We start from the raw sequence: 16,089 nt of genomic DNA, 5'->3' as shown, positions 1-16,089 counted from the left end.
TCCAAACTCACTCCACCTGTGTCAGGAAAAGTTCTGTGAACAATGTTCAACCTAAGCTAATAACTACTACGGAAAGATAAGGATTACTTCAGGCTCAGCACTACAGTAGCTGCACTCAAATTGCTACCAAATTTTGCTGCAGCATACAGGCAAATCACCATGTTCCTGTACATAAGGGGGGGGGGGGGGGGGGGGGGGGGGGGCAGAAATTCTGAAATTTTGTAAAATTAGAGCATGATGCTTACCAGGTTTTCCTCTCCCCATTCTACTCACTCCATCTTCCCACCTGGGGAAACAACTGCTGCTTCTGACAATTTGTGAGATGACACAATGAAAAAAAAAAATCTCAGTATTACTAGCACGCTGACTTCACAAGTTTTCTGTTAACATTAGACAACTGTGCATCATTCTTTACATGTAAGAACATCATGGGTTTGCTTGCAAGAGAGTAAGAATTTGAAATATACAACAGAAAAAGTTAGGACTGCTTTAGTATCTTTGTATTTACCAACACTGCCTACTTGCTACGTAACTGCACAAATTACATTCTTCATCAGGACCTACTCCTTAAACAAGATATATTCAGAGTATTCGTAAAATCATGGCTTACAAATGGTGTTGTAAATGCCCTTTAAATCATTTGTTCCTCAAATTCTTTTGTTTATCCTTTAGTCACAAATTTCTAGCCTGGTAAGAATAAAAAAAAAAACACCATCAGCAGTGTCTCATTAATGCTTCATAACATAATAGGAATTATGAAAAAAAAGAGTTCTCAAGTAACAGAGTACCCTGAAATTCAGCTTACTGTGAAACCCAATTCGAGAGCAGTACCATCTCCCCTCATCCATAAAACTTTCCACATGTTTAGACTATAAAATAAACCATTGTCAATAGCAAAACTTCAATGTCCATGCTGATTAAATTTAAAACAAGCATGTTATTACAATTACCACTTTTTTATTGTCCTGCCAAATACATCACTTTATGTAAGAAACTTATAAAACATTTTCAGCTTGACTGCTTTACTACCATATTTAATATTTTTGCTATATAGATGTCAGTCTTTCAGAGATCTCCAAACTTATGTCTGTGAAGAAGCATGATACTGGGGACATTTAACACATTCCTTGTAGAGCTCAAGACAGTTCGTGAAAATTCATGAATTAGGACCCTCTTCAAGTGTTAAGTGCCCAGATTGGGAACCTGCGTAAGGATGAAATCTCTGACCTTGGTAAGGGTAAAACTCAGAACAAGCAACTCCCATTTCCAGCCTTGCTGTTAGACAAGAATGCTACATTTGCTGGCTGAGTTGCAGCATCCTGAAGGACTGAAAAAGGATGGTGAATTCTATACTGTATTTTCGTGAAATCCAAAGCCAAAAAGAAAAATACTGTTTATGCTTAAATTTGTGACAAACAGTTGCAGCCCCATTAATTCCATTTCCAGTCATTTAGAAAGGCACGAGTCAGGATCCAAAATTATCATCAAACTGACTTGAAAGAACTGCTAGAGGAAATTTTTTTATTTTTTTTTTTTTTTAAACTTTGTATTTCAGCATTCACGTTCTCTTACCCTCTATGTTGCGGTATTTACAAGCTCATAGTCTGATACTACCAATAATTCCAGAAGCACGATGTTTATGGAAAAACACTATGCAAATATGGCACTACAGCTAATCATACTATACATGAAAGGACAGAAAACATGACTCCATGTTTTAATTTTTAAATATAAAAGAAATATAGTAACATGCAATTGCAGACATTGGGGAAAAAAAATCTAGCCTGGATTAAAGAGATCCTCTTAATTTTAACCATATAATAGGCTACCAGTAGCACAAACACACTTACTTGAAGTATGTTCACAATTTCCCTTTTTATTAAAGCAGGAAAAAGAGGTTTCACTACTTCCTATCGCAAAACCAGTATGAATGCTAGTTTAGATATTTCCTTTTCAGATGCTTTTTAAGTACTTATGAAGAGTAAAATAGTGACCATTTTGCCACTGAAATTTGGCAAGGCATTGGATCCTAAAATTAAACTTTGAGTACCTCTTTAAGAGATAAATCAGTATTGTTTATATAAAAAGTGGAGAGACCTGGCACAATACCTATTTTTCATAGCCCTTTTTTCATATACATTGTATTCGTCACCAAAACAGCTCTGTAGAACACTGTGTACAGCACACATTGTGCCTTGTCATGAACTGACAGCAACTGAAGAGAAGGTGAACCAAGTTACAAAATGAAGTATTTTTTTTCCTCTAGCCGTCTAAGAAGATAAATGATCTTAGTTATATTAAAGAGAAATGGGATATGGGATCCAAAGGGCTCATTTTACATTAACTGCATCTCACCAACAAAAATAGAGAAAGCAATTTCCTGGTGCATCAATTCCACGTACATTCAAAAATCAAGAGACGCTGGCACGCTCTGTTACTGTGCACCTTCCAGTATTCTCTAACAAACCAACCACTCCCTATTAATTTCCTGTTTTAAGGTAGGGCGTTTTGGTTCCCCCAAAATACAAAGATATGCAGATATGCCTGTACAAACCAAGTATACTACCTGGGTTAAAGAAACGTATTTCTGTAGGTTACAGGAGTTTCAAATGACTCCTGTAACCAACACAAAACATCAGCTATCCACAGCATACGTCAAGTACAGCTGATAACCACCCCAGCCGCTTCACCATTACAGTGGCCCTCAGCTTGTTTCAGAGCCATTACCCTTCTTGTTATTTTAAGGCCATATTCCCTCCTCAGCAATACCAGTCGGTATCTAGAAACTCTCATCATTTCAGATGCAAAAAATTGTACTGATAAAGTTACAAAGGAACAGAAGTAAAAGCACGCGAAGCATCATAAACCATCCCTGATGCATAAAACTGCAAACCTTAACTTCCATCTTCCTTCTCACATTCTGCATTTATAGAGCATTAAAATCCTACTACTAGTAACAGAAGACTCCTTTCTACTGCAATTCCAAAGCAGTTTTAAATATCTGTGCACAGTCCTCACCATTAGTTATAAAACCGTATCTCCCCTTCCTGACCTGTTCTTGTTCCTCTGCTGTTATTTAACTCTTTAAAGCTATTTGAGAGTCACGATCTTATTAATAGTTATGTAATTCTTAGAAATATATTAAATTTTGAATTTTTAAACAGTACAATATGAACATATGTAACAAAACACAGACATACACCCCTCCCCCACTTATTCTAAACAAAAATATCTTCATGATCTAGAATAACAGTCTTCCTTTTTTTTTTCCTCCAGCTTGTCAGCCCCAGAATCTTTAATGGTGCAGAAATCTGTATTACAAACACAAGCCTACATAGAACAGATGCCCTTTCCTCAGTTGCTTCCTACTGACCCTGGGTAAGTTGTTTGCAGACGGCCAGGGTCCCCTTCCTGCAAGCCGAAATCCACTGATCTAGAACTGCGTATCCTCTTACTGTTTGTTCTGCTATCCGAGAAGTTACATTAAAATGGCATTACATTCCTCAACTCCAAATAAAACTAGTCTTTCTCCATATAGCCTATTAACAACCATTCCTCCACACCCTTCCATAAAATCCTATTTCCAGAAACAAAGAATTGCCGAAAACAAGATGTCATCATTTAAGATACCTCACGTTGCCACAGACTGGGACGCAGCACAAGTCCTTCATGCTAAAGGCTGCCCAACCTACCTATAAATAGGCTCAAGGCTCCAGAGACCGATAGCTAAACACGATCCTCACGGCGTTCCCCTGTGCTACCTACATAAAGCCGCGTGCCTTAACAACACCGGGCTAGGAACATACGTAGCTACTGCAGTAGAGCACCGAGGGGATAAATAATGAAACAAAAAAAAAAAAAAAAAAAAAATCACTGGGTATAAACAGCTCTCTTCCGGAGAGAAAAACCTCCCTCTCAGGAGGCAAAAGCCGGCACCAGATGGGCAGAGACGGCTCGGCTATGGAGAGACCCACCAGCCAGGCCGAGACCCCTCAGGAGGGCCCGAACGGCCGCTCCCTTCAGCGCAACGGCAGTGCCAGGCCCCGCGGCCAGTGACAGGAGGGTCCTGGGCCAGTGACAGGAGGGCCCCGGGCCAACGACAGCAGGGTCTCGGTCACCTTCCCTAGGGCAGGAGAGCCTCAGGGCGCCCCCGGACCGGCGGCCATGTCCGCTCCCCGTCAGGGTTTCTCCCACCCCCCCCTCCCCCCTCGCAGCGGCGGGCGACGGCCGGGGGCGGCGCGAGGCCGAGCCGCGTGACCGCCTGAGCCGGCGGCACGTGGCCCCGACCATAACAAACAGGCGGGTGGGCGGGGGCGGGCCGCGCGCGCGCCCTGCCAAGGGGAAGGGGAAAGGGTGGGGGGGGGAGGTTGGGCTGAAGAAGGAGGGGGTGAGGGCCGCGAGCGGCGCGGCGATTGGCTGCCGAGGCCGCGGTGGGCGGGGCCCGGCAGCAGTGCAATGCTGAGGAGGCGCCAGGCGGGGGCCGCGCCTCGAGGGGTCGCGCGCGCTTCCCGCCCTCAGCGAGGCCGAAGCCCGAAGACACCCCCCCCCCCAGTCCCCCCCGACCTCTCCCTCACAGCCCCGCTCAGACCCACCGCCCCAATGGCCACACTCCGCCACCCCCTTCCCCACAACCACCTCACCCCGGAGCTCCACGGGCCGCGGGGCCACTCGCCACAGTCCCCGAGTTGCGCCACGCAGGAAGCGCCCACGGTAGCTATCACCCCCTCACCCCGCCGTTTCCCCTCAGTACTTCTCCCTGAGGAGCCTCCCGCCGCCTTTCCCCGGGATGTGGGGGGGAGGGGACATGGCTCCGACGCTCCCCTCAAGGCGACCGCCTGGTCGCCGGACCTCCCCCTTCTCCCCTCCCGCACCCACCTGTGGGGCGGTGGGGTCGTGGCCCCCTCTCTCCTCGGCCGCCTCCATCTAACCGGCGAGCTCGCACCCGGGGCGGGGAGCATGCGGAGGGATGGGATGGAAGGAGGGTGGTGGTGATGGCGGGGGGAGGGGGGGGAACTGCTAAATATACCCGCTGCCGGCGGCACCGCCTGTGTCACGGACCCGGGCTGGCGAGCGGCGGCGCGGCCCGGCCCTCCCCGCCTTCCACCCCCCCCCCCCCCCCTCCGGCATCTTGTTTTCTCCATACGCACTTGGAAATGCGGACCGGGGGGGTGTGGTGGTGGGGGTGGTGTGGTAATTTCGGGGGGGAACGTTGTTATTTTCGCTCGATTCGGGATACCCACGCAGCGGGAAAACAAACACGGCGCAGTCCTGTCCTCTCCCCCCGCCCCCCCCCCCCCACGGCGCTTCGGCTGTCACTTGGCTCCACGTCGCGAGAGGCAACCACCACCACCCCCCATGTCGCGACAGCGGCCCGCGCACCTGCCGCGCACCTCACTTGCCGTGTCCGATGCGAGGAGGGGGGCACCAGCCTTTCCCTCCCCCGGGGAAGCCAAGTAGCGCCGGCGGCCCCTGCGAAGGGACCGGCCGGGGGGGGGGGGCGGGTGATGGGCCGGGGGGAGGAAGCTGGTCGCTAGCAGCCAGGTGCGTGGGGGTTCGGTGGGTGCGGAGCGGTGGGGAGCCAGGATGGAGCGAGCCTGCCTCCCTCTCTCTCGCCTCTTCTTCTGCCCCCCCACTCCTCCTCCTCAGCGCACACACACACGCACCCCCCCCCGCTTGTGTTTACCTCAAGTTTGAATTTTATCTGCGCAACATGAGCTGGAATGCGGACATGGAGGGCGGGAGGGCGCGCACACACCCGCCGCTCCGCGGGGACACGCGGTGCCCCCGGTCCCTCTGTGTGTCTCCGTGCGTGTGTCCCCCAACACACACACACGCCCCCGGCACCCCCAGACCCTCCACACACGTAACATGGCGCGACCCCCCGACCCCCCAACACCACCCCACAACTTGGGGGGCGGCAAGCGGGCAGCTCCCCTCCCGAGTCCCGCCGGTAACTTACCTCCGAGAGCGGCCGCTTTTCCTCCTCCCCGGGAGGGGACGTGCGCCACCGGGCAGCCCCATCAGCGGGGCTTGTGCCACATCTGCCCGCGCTCCCGGAGACAGGTGCAGGCGGAGCGGAGCGGCGGGGCGGGCCGGGGAGGGGAGCGGAGCGGGGGGGGGGAGAGGGGGGGGCACGGCTGCCCCGCCGCTTCCCAGCCGCCCCGGGCTCCCCTAATGCTTCCCTCCCCACAATGTTGTTTCATTATATCATGTCCATCATGTGACACCCGCAGGCCTCTCTCTCTCTATGGAAACTTAAAGGGGACTTTCACGTGACGACGACACCGCCGCTGGACCCGCCGGTACCCCCCGGTACCCGCCGGGCCTACCCGGGGTGGAGGGTGGGAGCTGCCAGCCCCGCTGCCGCCCTCTTCGCACCTCCCGCTCTCAGTTCTGCGAGTCAAAGCAAGTTGTGCTGCGCTTGCTTGTGCCATTACCATTATTATTAATTGGGGTTGGTGTTTTGGGTTTTTTTCTTATTATTTTTCCCCTCCCCGCCTGTGATCGCTCACCGCGCTCTCGGGCCAGGCACCTTGCGTAGCCGGGGATGGTCCCCGCTCCTCGGAGGGTACAAGATTCGGTGCTCGTCTGCCGCCACGGTGGGTCTCCGGTGCTAGAAGGGGCAGAGAAAGAAAAAAAAAAAAGAAAAAAAAAAACTTGTTTGTGTCAGACTGAGGAGGCTGGAGATGTGAGCGATGCTGTCGGTGTGGCTGTGCGGGGCTGATGCGGTGGTCACGGACGTGCTTTTTAACTCTGCCAGTTCATAGGGAAACGATTTACCGGTCTAACCTGTGATGCCGTCGGTTTGCCAGAGCGGGTTGTAGAGATGCTGGACGGAGCCGTTTCTAGCGACGTACACTTGCCACCGCCATAATGCAAGCCGCCTATACAAACAGACACCCCTTGGAGAAGGGGAAAGGAAAGATGAAGGCATTTTCCGCGCTTTGAGAAGACCCCGGTTCCCCCCGCGAGCCCCGCCGCCGGTCTCCAGCCGCCTGCCCGCGGCCGGGGGTGCGGGAGGCCGGGCGGGCAGCGCCGCGTTCCTCAGGCTGCTGTTCTGCCTGCAGTGCTGAAGTGGGTTGTATTTTTTCCTTTCCCAGTTTTCCTCCTGCCCCCACGATTTGGGATGGAGGAGCTGAAGCCCACCTGCTCCGTGGTCCCACCGCCAAACCTCTGCCAGGCTGGCGATGTGCAGGGGGCTCTCGGGGTTTTCTCCACAGAAGACGGTGCATGGTTCTCACGGGAGGTCCCCAGATTCTGCGCCCGAACTGGTGGCGTCATGTTGGCGGTCAAGTGCAAGGTTCCAGGGGCTAGCTTGTAGGGGGGGATGGATTTGCTGTTAAAAACTGAAGCGGGAAAAGCGTGCTGCATTCATTCCTTCCTCACAGGTTCCACTGGAAATCGCAGCGTGCCAGCAAATTAAAGCATGACCCACAGATGCAATAATTTTTAAGTTTGGAATTTAATTTTTCAGTGTCTCATCGAGTTTTCTTGAAGGGAGTCATATAAACGACCTTTTTCCCATCTGTGGGGTTGACGCTGATGCCCGTCACATGTACTGTCAGCCTTGGGAGGGGACCAGAGCTGACGCAGGCCTGATTCTGGCAATGATGGCAGATCATCTCCCTTCACTCTCCCATTAATGCTTCCAGAGTTGAAGTACCTGTGCTCTACCCCACTCGTTTCCAAGAGCCCGTGCAATAAGCTGTATATGTAACAGATCAGTGTTTTGGATACCTCTACTATTATTTTTCAAAATCTTTCAGGAGTTTTGTAGGAATTAATGATTTTATCTGAGAAGAGTTAAGTGAGTGAGACAGGTTCATCCTCCTTTCCTTCCTTCTTTTCCGAGTCTTCCCTCTATCCACCCTACACTTCGTTGTTTTTTATCTGTCCTTTCCCATCCAATTTTGAGGGGATTTCTACCTCTGCATTCCTTTCTGCCATTTTCTCTGGGTTGTCCCACTGCCATGGAGTCTAGCTCCAGCATGCCTCGCTCTCCCTCTCCCTGGGCCTTATTTCCCTACCTCACTAAGACTCTTTTTATTCCATATTCCCTTCTTCAGATCATCCTTAAGGGAGAAAGAGGCTGGAGCTAGGATATAAAGTAGTCTTCTAGGAGTACTGCCAGAACCGATCTGTTTTACTCTGCTGCTGCTGCTGCTGTTGCTGTTCTGCTGTGTCATGGGAAGAGAGTTACCTAGCCACACCAGCCCTCGGAAACGGCACCTCAGGCAGAGCCGCTTGCTGCACACCCAAGCCGTGTTTTACAAAGCTGAAGGGTAAGTTTGTCTGGTGCAGGATTTAGGCTGGAAGGAGAAGGTATCACTCCCTTAGTGGGCTCTGATGGGAAGATCGGTGCAGAATGTTGGGAGATTTGCAGGAGGCAGAGTGGCGGCAGCAGCAATGACAGCACATCATCACACAGCTTTATTTTATTTTGTCAAGCCAAGAGGCTTTTGGTTACAGCTGAGAAGAATAGCAAAATGATGCATCTCTGTAAAAAGGGTGCTTTTTCCGAAATTTACTATAAATTCTTGCAAGGAGGTCTTGCACTAAGAAAGAGCAGGGATTCTGCCTCCTCTTAAAAAATGTTGTTAGTTATAAAATCTTTACGATTGTGGCTCCTTCCACCTGAGCCTGCTCCCTTCAAAAACTTACTTTCAAAACTGTGAGTTTTAAAGATGACTCTTGTCTCTCTCGCCTCCCAAGTTTATGTTCCTTGTAAAGGCCTGAAGAAGCCTAAGGCTATATCTGCCTGTGAATGAAAAAGGTTTGAATAAACACTGATGTGCACGTACTCATGCATATACACACGCATGCACAGGATTTAAAGCATCCCATTGAAAGTGCACATATAGGAAAATCCTTCATCATGTGATAGACTTTAATATCTGCCTTAAAATTAATCCCTAACTGATGAACTCTGTGTTGTGGCAGATCACAGGAGGCTCAATAGCTGGGGTTCCTGTGCAGGTTTTTTTAAACTGCCAAATAAAATCCCCTGTTTGTTGTTGCATTAATCTCTATTTTCACAGTGGCTATGTGGGAAATGCTCATCTTGTGAAAGCAAGTAAGAAAATTTTATGGGGCTCCGATCTTATTTTTTCCGCAGTGAAAAAAAAAGACCCTTGTCATGGGGTCAGGACAAGATCCGATGCTATTCCACAAGGAAATGGTTAAAGGGCTCCGCAGAGTTTTTCAGTTCCTCTGTTAGAGATAACTCTCTTGGGTTTTATTACAGCTTGAGCTTCGGAGATGGTCCTGCTTACTTATCAATGTTGTCTTTGCTTCTTTTTTTGTTCATTTTTGCTACTGAAACCGAATCTTCTTGTTTCACTTCTCTTTCAAATTCGTTTCACTCTTTAGTTCCCATGTGTTAGAAAGTGCAGTTTCATTTCAACTCTCGACAGAAGAGAAGAAAGCCTGATTCCAGAAAGCAATTTGCAGTAATATATTTTCTTTGTCACTCACATGAAAACATTACTACTCAAACAGATCTAGGTATAAACAATGCCGACAGGCCCTCAAAAACAAACACAAATTGTGAAATTGAGGCAAATAGCCCAGAAAACCTGAAATGTTCTGGTGTCTAAAACACTGGCTGCTGTCAAAAATAGGGTAAAATAAAGCTTTGTTTACGTGTAGAGCAGAGTGTTTGTTGATCAAGTTTCTAAGGTGATGTAGCAGGAAATACTGATCTTAGGAAAAATGACATGAACAAAGCATGAAACTATAATTCAGCAGCTATTTGTCAACTGATAATAGAAAAAAAGGATATTTAAAAAGCAATGAGAGGTTTTCATTGAACTTTTTCTCTCCCTTTCTCTCCTTTCTCTTCCCAAATATAAAGGGAGACTCTCACCTGCTCTGCTCCTGTGTATAACTATTAGCAAAAGCAGAGCTAAATCGTTTATCATAAGGAATGTTTCCGTCGGTTGCAAATAGCTACATGAGCTGCTGTTTCTACGTCATGTCACGGACGAGATGGGATGCTCAAGCAAGGTTATAATGTACCTGCATTTTCTCCAGATTGGTGCCAAGCTTGCTGAGTCATTTTCCCTGTTCCCATTCTGCAGTCGGCTGCTTGCTCGCTTTTCCCTGTTATTTGTGTGGGTCGTAAGCCCAGCAACAGATGAGAATAAATGCTTATGTTTCTTTACGCTGCCTCCCTAAGGAAATAAGGGTTCTGCTGAGCTGCTTTTCTGTCCATGTCTGTGTCCACCTCCCTCTCCCAAAAGCTTCTGAACCCATTAACGAATTTCAGATGAACTTGGGAGAAAGCAGATATTTCAAAGACAGTTTTATTCCTGCAAGTTGCAAGAAAATCAGCACTCAGACAGGAGGGAGAGACCCAGATCAGAAACTGAAGCAGAATTTAGCCATAATGCACCAGGGTTGGCAGCCACCTTCCAGCCACCCAACCCATATGTACCAGCCAATTAATCTATATGTAGCTACGCTGAGCCACAGCGCTGCCGTATCCTGCCTAGATGTATCAGTGGCTGGCCAGGGGTATCTTGGAGAAGAAGAGGAACCAGGATAGTTCAGGGAACGGGTTGTTTTCAAAGCAAAACAGTAGAGGAGTTTAAGGAATATCTTCGTATGAAAAGGGAAAAGTTAATACCTGGGAATGCCTCTATGCAGTTTTGAGGAACGATCTAGCTTTTGTGTCACTCCCAAAGCAAACCATGTCAGTGTTGCCGGGTCTGGGTGTTCTTAGAGTTAGCATGGCTTGTTTGTCTAGTGTTCCGTTGGCTTTGGCACTAAAGCTATCGGCAAAGATCCCCTACCTGCACCTTTTCCAAACGTGGTCAGTAGATGCCTTGCTGCTAAGATGCCTACATGCCAAGTGAAGAACAGTCTCAACCACAGGCTTGAGCCTGATGAGTCCTACAGCCCTGCTCTCCCATCTACCTTTCTGGTGTAGCCTCGCTGTAGCTGAGGCTTAGAGTCAGCTTATGCTTGAGAAGAACCCAGCCTTGGGTATCTCCTCATGGACAAAAAGGAAACGTGATGAGTTCCTACCTAGGCTGAAGCTCTCACGACTGCCTAACTGAGATTATGGCATAGGCGAGCTCTAGCCCTGCATCTCCGCCTCAGCGTATGCTGGGAGGCAAACACAGGGATGATGGTCAGGTCAAGACCAGAGGACAGGATCAGACCCATTCTCACCGTAGAGCAAAGGCTTAATTTGTGTATCCTTTCTCTACCAGCTGCTCCTTGCTTGGACCAGCCACTGCAGGACAGATATCCTAACGCGATGCATAACATACGCTCTCATCTCATTGCAATTAGTTTGATGCAACAACAGTTTCAGCGTGACAAACTGCAAGCTAAAAAAAGCTGTGCCTTCATATGCATAAACTGGATGTACAAAATATGTATTGTGTGTCACATCCCTTATGTCCCATATTTGTTCCTGCAGCAGTCCCAAATGGCATATGCTCCAGCAATACCACACGGTCCGGGTGAACTCCAGGAAATATAGGAGTGATCTGGTACTGCTGCTCTTTGAGACTAAGGCATTAGTTGTTCTACTGTGAGATGCTGTGTATGGACCTCTTCTGGAAGGGAGACTTTTCCATACCAGTTAAGATTCATTACCCTGTGATGATTAATCTATAACATTGGAGCCAGACTCTCTATCAAGGAGCATGCTATTCTCTCTCTTACAGCTGCTAGACCCCGAATGAGATCAGGGGCCTCGTTTTCCTGGACGCTATATAGTCATACCTTAGAAGATAACCTCTTCCATGAAGGGCTTACAAAGCAAAAAGACAGAGTGAGAAATACAACTCTCAGGCAGAGCAAACACAGTGACCTTTTGCAAATGTCAAGTTAATACCATAATCTGGAAGTGGAAGAGGTTTATCAGAGGGCAGATGGGTCAACAGGGATGGGAGAGATGCGGGGTTGGGGGGTGAAATGAAGGAAAAGCCATGGCAGAAGCTGCATGGTATGAGATGGAGAGGAAGAGCACACAGAGTATTATATGGTCAACTGGCACATCTAGGATAAAAAACAGGAGGAAAAAAGTCTGATGACCCTGCCCACAGCTCCTACCTGTAGCCTCTTCCCCACCTGTAGCCTCTTCCCCAAAGCCACGCAACCTGGAGAGGGGAGATGGAGAAGGCAGGGGGTGGACAGGACAGCAGGGTTCCTCCTACGTGCTGGTTCCGCACAGGCGGCTGGAGGTGTGATAACCCTGTTTTGGGGGTTGTTTCTCTCTGTGGCTCGACCTCCTGCAGCTGTGTTTGTTGCAGCTGAGCCTCAGGGCTGGAGTGAGACATAGTTCGGTGCTCTAAGTCCAGGGCAGCACATAATTGAATATTAACAGGAACAGCTCCAGGAGCTACTGGGACTCAGGAAGTCACAATTCCTTCTCTGCTGCTCCTTCATCTTAGTGGGAGGTGATTGCTGGAGGCCTTAATGGATGTGAGACATAATATGCTTCCCTCACATTAGCTCCAGTTTGCAAACTGAGGCTTTAACCACATCCTACCCTCTCTGATCATTTCCTCATGCACCTTTTCAGCAACATGTGAAGTGCGCTAGCTACAGCCACACCAGCGTCGCACAGGCAACCAAGCAGAGGTGCAGAGACTGTACGAACATTGATTTTACACCTCATTTCTCCAGTGAACGAGGAAGGTCTCACCTTTAAGGCTTATCAAAATTTGCCAAATATAAATTATTGAACTCTTTGCCCCTGTTTCATCCTTTTGAGAGCAGGAATTATTTCTTTGCTGAATGGGGATGCTATGAGCATCATACAACATCCATAAAGTGATTTTTAAGTGGAAAGACTTTGGTGTCATGACTTTGCTAAGTATTCAAGGTAGAATACAGCAGCCATTTCATATCTACTAGTAACTCAACACACTGTCTATCAAGACTATTTAGAGCAGACCAGTGCTCGGTTGCTTCCTCTCCCAAAGTAAGGACAGACATCGTTCCCTCCCCAAAACCATGCTGCAGATCTACATTGAGAATTTCAGTCTATGGTAATGTTATTTGTACGAAATAAACAAAGTGTTTTACAAGAAAGATGACCACAGAAACCCGTCCATGCCATCTGATCATTCAGAACTTGGTGCTAGTCTAAGAAGGGAGAAGGTGACACCTTCAGAGTACCATGAGTTTCCCCAAGACCCTAATGGCAACAGTGAGCAACAGCCAAAATCTAAAATTTCTTCCTCCTCTCCTTATTTTTCTCTTCCTTCTCACTTTAAAATTCACAATATCCTTGACCTTGGTGTACCATTTTCCTCCAGATCCACCAGCACTTGTTCATTACATGACCCATTTATTTTTCAAAAAAATCTTTCCTCAATCTCCTTTCTTTCATTAGTTGATGTACAATAGACTCTGCCATGAGACTCCTTCTGGTTTGTTTGATTTCTCTCTTCCTTTATCTCTACCCAGGGACATCCAGCAGATTGTTTCATAATCTTCCTAGAGTTCAGAGAAAGTATATTCCTTCCAGATAGCCTGTGAACTCCCTCCTCCTTTTTCCTCATCACCTGCCCTTCTTGAACAACAGCCCTGTCAAACTTTAGCCATTATTACTTTATTTGCAAATTAGGAGTTCCTTGTTAGGGAAAAGTGAGAAACGCTCTGTTTCTCTGTCATGCAATGTGTGTTTTTGCACAACTGCTTTGCACTCCAGCCCACTCACTAATTTTTCTAGCCCTCGGAAGTGAGGACCGTAGCATCACATTCGTCCCCCTACTATCCACATGCTGTATGTTGGAGATCTGCAGGGAAGGAGGCTCTTCGTTCTGCTTATCTAGAGCTACATGGGTACATTAGAAAAGAAAATTGGGGAAACTATGGAACACACAGGAGGAATGATTGATTTTGTTATTGGTTGGGGAAAGCTCCATGCTTTATTTAGCATCACTGGCTTCCTCCTGCTGTTGGATAATTAATTAATACCAACAGCGTGTTTGAAGTTATGCTAAAGTGCAAACACAAGATTTGCATCAATATTTTGTATTCTGGGTGGAAGCATTGGCAACCTAGAGAAGACAGTCATGGGAAAGGAGAGCTGGAGAGAGACCATGAATCCCCCTCAGTGCCCTGAGCAGAATTCAACCATCCCTGAGAGAGGCTAAATGACTTCCAGAGAGGAAGACTTAGGAATTAATTTAGAAATTTTAATTTTAATTCAAAGAAATTTGCTTTGAATTAGAAAGCTTTTAGGTTTGATTTGTGGGTTTTTCTTCTTTCCCAGATATCCAGTAACAATGATCTTTGCAGGAAATCAAGTCAATTTAGTTCTGTTGTACCCAGAAGAGTTGTCTAATATTCTTTTCATAAGTCTCCCCTGTCTTAGAAGATAGTTTTCATCTGCTCATTTTTTATTTTTTTTTCCTTATGGAGAAAGCAAAGAAAATCCTCCTTTTTTTTTGAACCATTTATAATCTTCGTTGCTTTTCTCTAGCCCCTCTACTATTTGTCTACGTCTTTCTTCTACTTTCTCCTAGCACGGCATCCAAACCCACACCTGGTATTCCAACCGAGCCTTCATTAGAGTGGAATAATACCTTCTGATGTTTCACCTCTTACATTCTTGTTCTTACACCCCAGAATAAGACTTGCCTTTTTCTGCAACAGCTGTGTACTGTTCAGTGTCTCGTTCATAGCTCTTTTTCTTTTAAATGGCTGCTTGACCAGTGATGTGCCACTTCGCATAGACATATTTTGTTGCTTTTGACTGTACTGAACCAAATCTGGTTGATTTTATACTATTACTCCAGTTTCCCAACAATATTTTGGAACATATCCTCCAGAGTAATTATATATTCTTTATTTCTTCATCCAAATAACTAATGAAAATATTAGAATTGGGTCCAGGAGTGAACCCTGTGGGAGCCCATCTGGAAAGCCCTCTAAATTCAAAGGAAAGGAATTAGTAATTCTTGTGTGAATACAGTTTTTTTCTGTCAAGTATGTCTTAAGATGATTCAACAGAGATCACAGTTCCTGGTCAGCTTATCGGAATGTCATGTGATATGGTGTTAAAAACTCTGCTTCTTTCAAAATATGTGACATATACTCCCTCTCCCTTATTCTACAGCACAATTGTTGAGTTCAAAGATGGGAATTAGATGGTTTTAACATCACCCATTTATGACAAATCCAGTCTGGCTGATTGTATGTTTTTCTGTTATCAGTCAAGTGCTTAATAACTTATTGTTTAACAGTTTATTGTATTGTTTTTCTGCATTACATGCTAAACTGACTGGTGTATAATTCACTAAGTCCTTCTTCCCCCTCTTTAAAGACAGGCACTGTTTGCCCTTCTCCCTTCCTCTGGGATCTCCCCCGTTCTCCATGAGCTCTCCCAGATAATTACTAATGAGTCAGAGATTGCTCTGGCTAGTGCTTGAAGTGCTCTAGGGGGAACTTCATCCAGTCCTGCTGACTTGAATTTGTCTAACTTCTTTGAATGATTTTAAATGTTTCTTTTGCTATTTTGGATTGTCTTACTCCCTCAGTAAAAGTAGTTCTGATAAATATCGGTTCATGATCTTTTTCAGTTTTGTTTTTTTTTTTTCGTCGGGGGGGAAACAGAAGAAATAATGAATGGTCCAGTCTTTTCTCTGTTGTTTCTCATTTTCCATTAATTCAGTTATGTATAATTTCCACTGCCTTCCTGTTATTTCTTTTACCTTTACAGAGCATTCTTTTGTCACCCTCTATATCCCGTCCTAATTGAAACTCATTTTGTCCCTGGTCTTTCTCATTTTAGTCCTCCATATTCATGGAGGCAGGCATAATTTTCCTAGTCTTGTTTTCAGTCTTTGTACAGCTTAATCTCCATTCTCCTTTTTCTGCTTCCCTCATTCCTTCCTTTCTTCAGAGGAAGACATTCCATCATTTTGTTATCTTTTTCAACTTAATTAACCTCCACCTTCCTATTCTCAGCAATCTCCTCCCCATTAGTCAGAAACTAACCTCAGAGAGCTACAACAATTTCCTCCTCCCACAGAAACTTTTCTCCATCATTTCAACTTCTGTTGCCAGCCTCCTCCAAACATAGTTTAAAGCCCTTCTGCTGGGCTTGCAAGGCACTATCAT

General features: G+C 46.7%; 1 long non-coding RNA gene across 3 annotated transcripts in view; it reads right to left on the bottom strand.

Moving 5' to 3' along the window:
* The window catches only part of LOC141738088 (uncharacterized), a 139,744-nt gene extending 132,950 nt beyond the window's left edge, over window positions 1–6,794 (bottom strand). For all 3 annotated transcript variants that reach the window (XR_012585297.1, XR_012585298.1, XR_012585299.1), the window contains exon 1: window positions 5,960–6,794. This is a non-coding gene — a long non-coding RNA (uncharacterized LOC141738088). The remainder of the gene's footprint in view (window positions 1–5,959) is intronic.
* Window positions 6,795–16,089: the final 9,295 nt, after the last annotated feature.

This window comes from Larus michahellis, chromosome 1 (assembly GCF_964199755.1).
Source record: "Larus michahellis chromosome 1, bLarMic1.1, whole genome shotgun sequence".
Classification (NCBI taxonomy): Eukaryota; Metazoa; Chordata; class Aves; order Charadriiformes; family Laridae; genus Larus; species Larus michahellis.
The sequence above is the reverse complement of the archived record's forward strand: the minus strand, read 5'-3'. Positions and strand labels throughout refer to the sequence as shown.